The sequence below is a fragment of the Dasypus novemcinctus genome, chromosome 30, assembly GCF_030445035.2.
Source record: "Dasypus novemcinctus isolate mDasNov1 chromosome 30, mDasNov1.1.hap2, whole genome shotgun sequence".
In the NCBI taxonomy this organism is placed as follows: Eukaryota; Metazoa; Chordata; class Mammalia; order Cingulata; family Dasypodidae; genus Dasypus; species Dasypus novemcinctus.
In genome coordinates, this window is record NC_080702.1 from 36,712,432 (window position 1) to 36,724,944 (window position 12,513).

The window sequence follows — 12,513 nt, forward strand, 5'->3', positions numbered from 1 at the left end:
GAGATTTCTGCTTGAAAATAACCCTTACATATAAACTATTTTGTACAAGAACTGATTGCAAAAGAACATTCTTGCAAGGTAGCAATCTAGGAATTGATACATCAAATTGCTGGGAGTGAGAAGAACAATGACACTATTTTCCACTGGATAAATGTACACAATTGTGTATGTATACCTTGGAAAAATAGATTCACAATATATTGTTGCAGTAACATCTAAAGACAGTGTCTAGGAAAATTTGATAACCTGACTGCTTTATGAGATAAATGATTTTCCTGAGAATCCTAATTCAAGCTGTGTGGAATAAGGTGGGACATTTACTTGCACTGGAGAGAATTGCAGAAAGAAATGACAATCACAGGATATTTTCTCAGTTTATGGTGCAATCAAAACACAGACATTTAAAAAGACCTCATAAATAAAATATCTTTCTCTGAAAATTGCAGAAAATTGTGTATGACTCACATCAGACTGTGAACTTGTGCATTAAAAAATTACAATTGAAAATGAATTCACAGATTTCCCAAGGAATATGAAGTGAATACAAATACATAGCCAATTGTTAATATTTTCAAGAATGATCATTAGTTCAGAGAAATCACCAATTCCAAAATGCCACTCTGGTTTCTCCTTTGCAGTGGTGACACAGAAATCAGTTGTTGAATGAAGAACTCACCTTAGTCTACATCAGAAATAAAACAGTATATCTACATAAAATTGAAATTATGCCCTAATATCTGGGTTTAATAGTGGAATATGATATGGTAGGAGATCAGGAAAACACACACATTGCTTTTATGATCTGTAAAAGTGGGCTATTATTGTACGAAATGCTGAAAGAAATTTACAGATAATATTCTTAACCATGAAAATAATTTTTAAAGTTCAACCTTACATCACGGGAAGAATGATAGAACTTATTGATGCTATCATTGTTTGAATAATCAGGCATTGTGTGGTTGATCACAACCTCACTTAACTTATGGTTTGGACTGTGCAAGAGAAAGGCACATATTGGAGATGAAATTGGATTATTGTAAACCCATCAGATGATGTCTCCAGTTCAGGATGTGACCTCTTTCAGGAACTAAGGAACAAAAATCTTGGTAGCTGGTACACAGCTTTGATATGAGAGTTTACTTTTTATTAAAACCATGAAACACAAGCAGTTTCCATGATCTGACAGTGACTGCAGTACACCTTTATCTCTCCACCACCTTCTATAATTGTATTTATGAGAATAACCTGATGAAATAATTTACTGCTGAAAATCCAGGCAGTAGTTTCTGCATTCAATCCTGATTCCAGGGAATACAAGGTGAGGACACATCTTGTAAAATAATACAAAAGAAACAGGAATCCTTATTATATAAAAATTAAAGAAATAGAATCTTTTTATTAGACAAATAACAGATTATCTGCCAATACACTTAGAAAGTACCTAGATTATGATTTCTTAGTGTTTGACCTCTGTTAATCATGAGCACTTTTGTGAACTTGAGACAATGTATCCTTTTATAGACAGAATGTTTCTCAGCTTTTTTAAAGGCCTCCTTGTTTCTAAGACTGTAGATAAAGGGGCTCAGCATGGGATTGACCACCATGTACATCACTGAGTTTACTGCATTTGCCCTTGAGTTTTGGGTAGCAGCAGAGCTAAGATACACTCCAAGACTTGTACCATAAAACAAGGACACTACTGAGAGGTGAGATCCACAAGTCGAAAATGCTTTATATTTAGCTCCAGCTGCTAAAATTCTCAAAAGGGAGGATATAATCTTATAATAAGAGAAAAAGACCCAAATGAGTGGTATAACACCCAGAAGTCCAGCTCCAAAATTCATCACTAGGTCATTGAGGAAGCTGTGAGAACAAGCACTTCTGACTACCTTATTAAGTTCACAGAAAAAGTGGGGGATTTCCAATTCTCTACAAAAAGACAATCGCAAAACCATTAAGTCATGCAAAAGGGAGGACAAAAGACCCAACAATCAGGATGCCAGTAGCAGGAGGTCACAGAGCCGGGGTTTCATGATGACCATATAGCGCAGGGTGTGACAGATGGCCACGAAGCGGTCATAGGCCATCACAGCTAAGAAGAAGTTATCTACTAGTCCAAAAAGCATGAAAAAATACATCTGGCTGAGAGAGTTTTCATAAGCTATGGTTTTGCTTGCTGACTGGATGTTCAGCAGCATCTTTGGGACAGTGGTGGAGGTGAAACAGGCATCTGTGGAAGAGAGGATGGGGAGGAAGAAGTACATGGGTGTGTGGAGGTGGGAGTCCAAGATAATGGCCAGGATGGTGAGCAGGTTTCCAATCTAAGTAACCAAGTACATGGACAGAAACAGCCCAAAGAAGAGGGACTGCATCTCTGTATCTTCTGAGAGCCCCAGCAAGATAAATTCTAAAACATAAGTTTGGTTTTCTGTTTCCATAAAGATGATGATTTTCCTAGAAGAGATATCAAAGAAATGCGATTTTAGCCATAAGTAATGATCAGAAAAATATAATAAATGGTATGGTTTTATTATAAATACATCAAGTTAATATTTTATGTATTTTATATAGATCCAGTACCATTATTCAAAAATTTCAGGAAAAACATATATTTCTGCTTCTCCTTGATAGTTTTGCTGAATAGAAATTCTTATCCATAATAGAAAACACTTTGCCAAGTCAATATTTTCAATTATAAAGTCTCTCAGATTTTATTTTAAACAACAAACATTATGACCAGTGTTTTGTACCATGTAAGAAAATAATAAAGAAGAACAAAGTTTTAGGAACCATATTACCTGGTTGCAACACTTAGTATAAAAACGCAGTAATTAAAGAGAATCTTATTGATGAAATGGACAAATGTACCCACACAAATGGGTCCATTGATGATACAAGAGGATAAGGACAATTTGATGTAGAAGGTATGGTTTTCTCAAGAAGTGGTGCTGAAACAATAGGATACACTCATGCCAAACAAAAAGGAATTTAGGCATTGATTGTATATATTTCACTAAAATTAAATGAAAATGAATCGTACCACTTTAAAGTAAAATGCATTTTAAAAGTACTACACTAAAACTTAAATAAAATGTACAGTCCCATAGTACAATAATGACATTTTTGATATAGCAATGAAAGCATAACCCATGAAAGATTAAAATTTGTTAGTTTTTATTCAAATGTAAAATTTCTTCTCTGTAAAAGACAATGATAAGGAGTTGTAAATAAAATTTACAGGTTTGAAAAAAATATTTGCAAACCTAACTAATAAATGATTTATATACAAATGTATAAATTACTGTTAACATCACATAAAAAGAAAGCAAATGCTCAATTAAAAAATGGGCAAAACCTGAACAGAATCCTAACATAAGAAGATATCCACTTTGCAAATAAGCATACAAAAAGAAATTCAACCTCATTGGCACCTAGGTATTATTACCAAGTGCCAACTAACAATGCATCTAGAAAAAGACCTTGACAAAAGGGGGAAATATTAAATATGGGTGGGTTTTTATGACTAAGAGATTTCAAAGTGAGTTTGGAGGTCATTGCAAAGGTTACACTTAGGTATCTCTCAGCAAAATCTGACTGCTACAGTCAACAGTGCCTCAAACACAAACTCCTGATGGTTCTAGGGACATTTAGACACTATAAGCAGTGCAGAGAATCTCAGGAATTTGGCACCCAGCCTTACCGTGGAATTTATGCTCCCCGGTGTATGAGTTAGAGTCATTTGTAGATCCTCAACATATGGTGCTTCTGCACATTTTATTTATATAAGAACCATGTGTTGGCACTATATGTGTTAAATATATGTCCCAGAGCCTTAAATCTTTGGTCTGTTCATGTGCCAGTTGAGCTGTGAATCTAAAGAGATTTTCAACACCCACTCTCCATTTCATTGGGCCTACCCAGGACAACTATCAAGGAGATGATAATGGACAATGCCCACCCCAAGGAACAAAGAGTGTCTGCAACTGCAAGCAAGGTAATCTAAGCACACTCTAAGAGGATCTAAGCCCCCTCTCAATTAGAAACAGAATGGACAGCTCCACTGCAAAATCCTCAAGCCTGGAGAATGAACAGTGGATTAAGTAGACTTATTACTTTTCTATTATAGACGTATTATGGTTTAATCAATGGAAGAATGTTTATCATTGATGTAAAGGCCATGGCCACCAGAGAATCTGAGAGGAGGGAGAGGGAAGAATAGGTGTACATTGGGGCATGTTCAGGATATTGAGATTGTTCTGCATGACATTGCAATGATGGACACAGACAATTAAAGTTTTGTCATTACCTAAAATTGTGCAGGACAGATTTAATTATAATATAAACTAGAGTCCATGGTTAGTAGCACTTCTTCAATATGTGTTCATCAATTGTAGCAAATGTACTATACTTATTAAAGATGTTATTACTATGGGGAAGAGTGAGAGGGAGAAGGGGTGGGGCATATGGGAACCCCCTATATTTTATGTAACATGTATGTAATCTAAAACAAGTTTAAAATTTTAAATTAATTAATTAAAATCTTTAAAAAGTTAAACTTCATTTGTCACCAGGGAATTGCAAGACTAAAACCACAATGATATATGCTCACATGCTTTTTAGAAGAGATAAAACCTAAAAACTAAGAATACCAATTGCTGTTGAGTATGTGGAGCAATATGTCTCTCATTCAGTGCTAATGAGAACACAAAATGGTCCTGCCAGAAGACATTTTAGCAGTTTCTTGTAAAACTAAGCATTGTCTTACCAAACAATCCAATAATTGTACTTTTACATGTATATGTGGTTGATAGGAAAACTGGAGCTCACACAAAATCCCATACCTAAATATTTACAGCAGTTGTATTTGTAATCTCGAAATCTGAAAGCAAACAAAATGTTGGTCAACCCAAACACCAGGGAACTGAGAGTGTCTACAACTGCAAGCAGGATAATTCCATCCGTCAGCCATGTGGGATCTAAGGCTCCTCTCAATTTAGAGGTGGAGTGGGCATCACCATCTGAGGGTCCTCAGGATAGAGGAATAAAATATGGATTAGAGTGACTTAATGGTATTTTACTACAGATTTATTGTGACTCTGGCAATGGAAGAAACTGTATCACTGAGGTGGAGACAGTGGCATTTGAAATTGCTGAGTACAGGAAGAGGGAAGAAGAGGGTGTGATATGTGGGCTTTTTTGGGACTTGGAAAAGTCCTGAATGATATTACAGGGACAGATGCATGACATTATATATCCTGCCATAGCACACTGAATGTACTGGGGGAGAGTGTAAACTACCATGTAAACTATAATCCAAGTTGTATAGCAATGCTCCAAAATGTATTCATTAAATATAAGGAATGTGCGACACTGATAAAAGAGGTTGTTGGTGTGGGAGGATTGGGGGTTGGGACATGGGGTATATGGAACCTCATATTTTTTAACGTAACTTTTTGTGATCCACATATCTTTAAAAGAGAAGACAATAAAAATTTTTGCTAAAAATCTCACCCCATTTATAAAAACAAGCAAGGAAAATCTTTACCTCAGTGAAAATACTCTAATAATGACTGAAGTAGTGAATGCACAATTATGTCATTATGCCAAATATAATGGATTGTACACTTCAGAGGAATCATATGTTTTATTACTATGTACATAAAGTTACTTTGTTTTTTAAAAAAGAATTGTTTTTAAAACCTTACCACCTAATAATGTTATATTAATTGCACATTTGTGTCTATGTCATTTCTTCTTGGTTACTTCTATCCCTTTCTCTTTCTGAAATTACTCTAGATCCTTCTTCAAGTCTTATTACAATTAAAATCTCCCTTGTGATGCCTTCACTAACCTCCACAGGATAAGTCTGTACTTTTGGATCCACTTCACCAGGATTCCAGAGCCACCTCAGGATATTGGACATACTTGTTTCTATGTCTTTTGCCCCATTTGTATGCAATCTCCTTAATATGAGGACAGATTCTTGCTCATTTCCTTATGCCCAAAATAAATATTTATAGCTCATCATGAAGTAATTTCTGACTAAATAGTTGTCAAATGACTAAAAAAAAAAAAGAATGAATGCAGTTAAACAGGTACTTTCAACAATTTTAGAGAAAGAAGAATGAGTGAAACAAGGTGTGGTGAACCAGGCTGCCTTTGCAAGGGCCTGGCAGCTCAGCTGAGATAGCTAATCCTGGCTGTCAGAAAATGCCAGAGCATAGAGGTTCCACCATAGGAAGCCTTGTAAGTCATGTAGTACACAGGACCATTTATTGAGTACACAAGAGGATGAAAGCAACTGTAACGTTTGGAGCATAGCCTGCTTGAAACACAAAATGAGAAATTTAATCATGAGCTGTACTAGGTTAGACATGTGTACAAATAACCAGGAAAATAGATTCATGAGTTATGATTTCATTATTAATTCTGCATCAAGGTTAGAATCAAAAGAAATATACAATGGGGGAAAAGCTAATAAAGGCTTCTTCTTTAAGCACACAATTGCTGTCTTTGTGAGTGCTTTCTTTAGGCGTCTGAGTCAAAATTCTTCTGAGAGAGAGAAGACACCAGAGTGAGAGGTCAGAGGAGACAGAATGGAAAAAAAATATTTTAGTGTCTCTGCTCTCTTTTTCCACTCAGGCTTTTTTAATCAGGAAGGGCTTTGTAGTTTAAGCTTTCTCTGTGGTCATAGTCTTTTGGTGACCTTAAAACTTTTACCAATAAAAGGTGTCCATGAAGCCAAAATACATTCCTCCTGTACCTGTGAAGATCTATATATCACCTTGAAATTATTAAGGCATGGTCTACGTTCACCAAGGCAGGTTCTGCCTTGAATGATGGAAGAAGTTGGAAGCTCTGCTCCCAGGAAGTAAAGCGAGATGGAACCCGTCATAACGTCTGTAGAAGATAAATTGTTTTCTCTTCACCAGAGATTAGTATAGTAGATTTGATATAGTGAAGGGGAAGCTTATTAGAGTTTCTGAGCAATTAGGGATTCCATTCCCATGAACCACATTACCGAAGTATTCTTTTGTCTCAGTACTCCCTGAGATAATTACTTCTCTGAAGACAAGAAAGGAAAGAACAATGCAAACTTGTGCCAGTTCTGTCACTTGTGACAGCTTTGGAGCTCCATGTTCATTTCTTATCTCTGTGGACCCCTACCTCAGGAGGAGGTCACCTCTACTAAGGTGTGGGCTCTAGTATTGCCAGGTTTCCCATACTGATTTATCTCTTGCTGATTCTGGAGAAAGATTCTGGATACACTAAATTATCTTATTTCCCAAATTTTCTCCTCTGGAGTTGATACTCATGAATGGAGCAACCCACTCTCAAGAGGATTTCCTCTTGTCTCACTGCTTCTCTTTCTCCCCCATAGTTAGCAATATCTTTTCAACCCACACAAACATTTGGTTTCTCAGTCATTCAACAAATATTTTTTCAGAAATACTGTATGGTAAATCCTAAACTGCATACTGGTAATGATGAGAAGACAAAGGTACTGTGTTTCCTCTCAAACTGTTCACAGTTATAAAAAGTCTAGAAATGAGAACTCACCCACTCCCTAGAAGCATGCCCCAGGTACACGTGTGTCAAATGCCTCCTATATAATATCCTAAACCAGTAACCCTCTTACGATACTGTCTAAAGTGTTTACTCAACATTGTAGCTTCAACAATGTATCCACCAATCCTCCATGTTCACCTCTTCCACCACCAATAAAGCCACAATTCCATGGAACATGGGACCCAGTGTGTTTTATCAGTGGGTGAAGACAAATACAATGAGCAGGATTTGTTGTGCACCCATAATGGAGAGCCCCATCAATGTTCTCATTTAGAATTGAGGGTTCTCTCAAGAGAACCATGACATTATATTGGGCTTCAAATTTCGGGGAGTTCTGGATCACAGAGTGTTTCAACAATGGCAATGGAGGGATACTGGTATGGGATACCAATGACAGGTGATATATGGCTGACAGGGAGCTGTACAGAACATATGTCCAGGGTGCATGGTAATGATTGGATATACTCATAGTGGCAACAATTAAAAACCCAGCAGGGGGGGTACTGGGTTCCTGGCCAGTGGTGCTCTGTCGTGGTCCCTACGGGAGCAGCGATAGTCTCCCAGGTACAGCGGCGGGGACCGGGAGGGAGTGAGGGTTCAACAGTGAGCCCCTGATGCTAATGACTATGCTTGTGAGCTGATAAACCTAAAATAAGAACAAGGCCTAGAGCAACATTGTGCCTGGGAATTTCCTCCTGTCAGCCTTCATGTTACTCAAATGTGGCCAGTCTCGAAGCCAAACTCAGCATGTAAATGCAATGCCTTCCCTCCAGCGTGGGACATGACACCCGGGGATGAGCCTCCCTGGCAACGAGGGACCACTATCAAATACCAACTGATGATGCAACTGGAAAAGGACCTTATATGGAAGGTTCAATGCGGATCAGCAGAATATCCATGTCTACATAAAACAACATGACTTTAAAATGCTGTTTGACCTAAAGTAAGGGGGAAATGGAAAGGAGAAATGAGTTTATATGGCTAGGAGTTTCTAAAAAAGAGTCTGGAGGCTGGCAGAAGGATTGCCCTCATGCACAACTGAGCAGAGTCAGAGAGACAGATAAAGCAGATACAACCCCCAGATATTGGTTCCTATGAAGGCTAAAGAGACCCATGAGAGTTATGGTCATGGCCGATGGGGTTTACTACCAGGGCAGATGGCCCCTCTCTGGAAATGGTGTTTATGTGTGATGAATCTGGACTCAGATGGGATCTCCCTTCATAAGACTTTCATACTAATCTGCTGGAGGTGCAGTTAACGTTGGGGTTTAAGATATAGTTAGGGGATTTGAATCTCTGGACTGATAATGTGATAGCCAGGTCCTGAGCCTCAACAGACTCCAGCACCTACAATCTGATTTATTGGACTTACCACACTCAGCTAAGATGGAGTTGAAGAAGGACAATCACCACACCATGGAGCCTAGAGTGATTACAACTGAAAATGGGAGGATGGCAGCCAGCATCCATGTGGAATCTGAGCCTCCTCTTGACATAGAGGTGCAATGGACACAACCAATCCAATGTCCCCATAGAAGAGGTGGCATTGGATTGGGAAAAGTGGACATGGTGGACGATGGGTATGGGGAAGGGCAGGAAGAGATGAGAGGTGGGGGCGTATTTGGGACGTGGAGCTGCCCTGGATGGCGCCTCGGGGGTGATCACCGGACATCGTGGATCCTCACAGGGCCCACTGGATGGAATAGAGGAGAGTATGGGCCATGATGTGGACCATTGTCTATGAGGTGCAGAGGTGCCCAAAGATGTACTTACCAAATCCAATGGATGTGTCATGATGATGGGAACGAGTGTTATTGGGGGGGGAGAGGGGGGGGTGGGGGGGTGGGGTTGAATGGGACCTCACATATATATTTTTAATGTAATATTATTACAAAGTCAATAAAAAAAAAAAAAGAGAATCAGTGGCTCCTAATGGGGGAGGACAGATCAGTGTGTCAAGTCCTCAGCATTGTGGCAAGTATCTATGAATCATGTCCTTCAAGCAATGAAGCTTGGTTGTGATTGTGGGCCCCAAGGGGAGGGTGAGAGAGAGATAGAATAGATGGAAGAGGAGGTAATTACAGGTCACTGGAAGTATTCTGCATGATCTTGTAATGATGGATACAGGCCATGTTAAATTTCACCAAAATTTTATAAAAGTGTATGGTCTAAAATATAAACCATAATTTAAATTACTGATCATTGTTGGCAGCTGTGTTTGAATATTTGTACATCAGTTGTAGCAAATGTAACATCCACAGGGAAAAACATCATTGGTGGGGAACTGGGATGATGTTAGGCATATGGTAGATATCTATATTCTGTATGCGATTTTACTGTGACCTACAATATTTTTGAGGACATAATAAAAAAAAAAAAGAAGTAAGACACTGAGGAAGATATGGAAGACATTACCTTACCACTATATTTACAAGGAACACCTATTACAGTGATGAAAGGCAAAACTTGAAAACATAAAAATTTTCATTTTTAATATCCTGATTTTTAATTTATTTTGATTATTATAAATCATTATGTATTTTGTTTCTAATATTTAAGCCTATCATTAATACTTAATTTTCCTGTTAATTACATTTGGCAATATATTAGGGTTCATTTTTAAAGACGATTTGGTTCAGAGATGTGTTCCACTAGGGCAGGGAAGTAGCATTTGTGTGGGGTGTCATGGATGGGGTATGCATGGGAGGTGGTTGGCTTGGGCATGCATATTGGTTATATAGATATATTCAGATGTTCATTGGGTATTGACACAGTGGGTAGAGACTCAGATGACAACAGGATTGCTGGGTTCCCATCCTGGGGAGCTCTGCTGTATTCCCAAGTGGAACAGGAACAATCCCCCAAGTGCAAGGGCAATGACCAGTGAAGAAGGAAGACCCAATGATAGGCCCTTGATATTGATGACTTTTATGAGCCTGTTTCACTTGAAATTTCAACTTGGCCTAGTGTTGCAGGGTGACTAAGAGTTACCTCCTGAAAGCCTCCATGTTACTCAAATGTGGCCACTCTCTAAGGCAAACTCAGCAAAAAAAAAAAGACATTTCCTTTCCCCAAGCATGGGAAAGGACAACTGGGGATGAGCCTTCCTGGCACTAAGGGAGTACTATTAAGCACAATCTGGTGATGCAACTGGAAAGAAATTTAGTTCATTGGACTTACCCAGGTAAGCTGACAGGGAGGTGAGGTGGACAACCATCACACCAAGGAACTGAGTTTACAGCTGTGGCCATGTCAGTCCCATCCACCAGTCATGGTTATACAAGTTCCCCCTCAATTGAGAGATGGAGTGGACATTGCCATATCAGGGTCCTCAGGATGGAAGAATAAGGTATGGATAAGAGTGGACTTAGTGGTATTCTACTATAGAATTATTGTGACTCAAGCAATGGAAGAAATTATAACATTGATGGAGGGAAAGTGACGATGGGTGTTGCTGAAGGCAGAAAGAGGGAAAAGGATGTGTGATATGGGGGCATTTTCAGGACATCAAGTTGTTCTGAATGAGAGTACAGGGACAGTTACAGGACATTGTATATCCTGTCATAACGCACTGAATGGACTGGGAGTGAAGTAAACTACAACATAAACTATAAACCATGCTGTAGAGCAGTACTCTAATGTGTAATGAATGTACCACACTAACGACATAATTCGTTGATGTGGGAGGAGTGGAGGTTGTGGGGTGTGGGGTATATGGGAACCTCTCATTTTTTTACACAACATTTTGCTAGATCCATGTATCTTTTAAAAATAATAATAAAAAAATAAATAATAAAGAAATAAAAACTAGCACCAAAATTTTATAAAGATGTATAGTTTAAAATGCAAGCCATGAGGTAAACCATACTATAATCAAAAATTTAGAAAAGAATACAGTCTATGATTTAAACCATAGTGTAAACCATAATGGAACCATGATTAGTAGATATGTTTCAATAATGGCACATCAGTTGCAGCAAATATATCATCTGCATGTAAAAAGTTCATTGTTTGGAAAGTTGGAAAAGGGTTTCATGTTGAATATATGGGAATTCTCTTTATTCTGTATATTACTTTACTGTGACTTAAAACTTTTTAGAAGACATGATAAATAAAAAGAATGCAGATGGGAAGACTCTGTGGCTCCCGTCTACCATATGGGCGGTGCTGGGTTCACATGCCAGGGCCTCCTTTCGAAGGCAGGCTTGCCCTTGCACTGCACAGTGCTGATGGACTGTAAGTGCCATGGACAGCCGGGTTAGCAAGGAGACGCAACAGAAGGGAGACAAGCAAAAAAAATACAGAACACACAGCGAATGGATACAGAGAGCAGACTGCAAACAAGCCACTAGGGGGGTGGGGAATAAATTTAAAAAGAAATAAAAACCAATAATAAAATAAAAAAGCAAAAAAAGTTTAAAAATTAAAATAAAAACATGCAGACACTGAATAATAATGACAGAGATTATCTTGCCACTGTATATACAGAGCAACACCTATTACAGTAATGTAAGGCAAAACATTCAAAATAATTTCTTATGATATTTTTCATTTTTATTACTCCAAATTATTTTTTATTTTATTTTATTTTTTGAAATAGTTACATATTCTATTTCTAATTGTCATACTACTATCACTACCATTTCATTTTCCTATTAATTGAATTTTGCAATATATTAGATATCATTTCTGAAAAATTTTGTATCACAGAGTAGTTTACTTATGGCAGAGTAGGAGCACTGAAGCGTAAGGTCTTTGATGGGGAATCCATAGTTGTGGGGATTTCCCCAGGGCATGCATATAGGGTATATAGATATGTTTGGATGTTCGTTGGGTATTAACATAGGGGGTAATGTTTCACATGGCAACTGGGGGAGTGTTGAACTCCCTCTCCATGAATCTCTATTGCAACAATAATCCTACAAATATAATCCCAAAGAGCAG

General features: G+C 38.1%; 1 pseudogene; it reads right to left on the reverse strand.

Annotated features, from left to right (window-relative positions):
- Positions 1-1,430: 1,430 nt before the first annotated feature.
- Positions 1,431-2,438, reverse strand: LOC111759651 (olfactory receptor-like protein OLF4; annotated as a pseudogene).
- Positions 2,439-12,513: the final 10,075 nt, after the last annotated feature.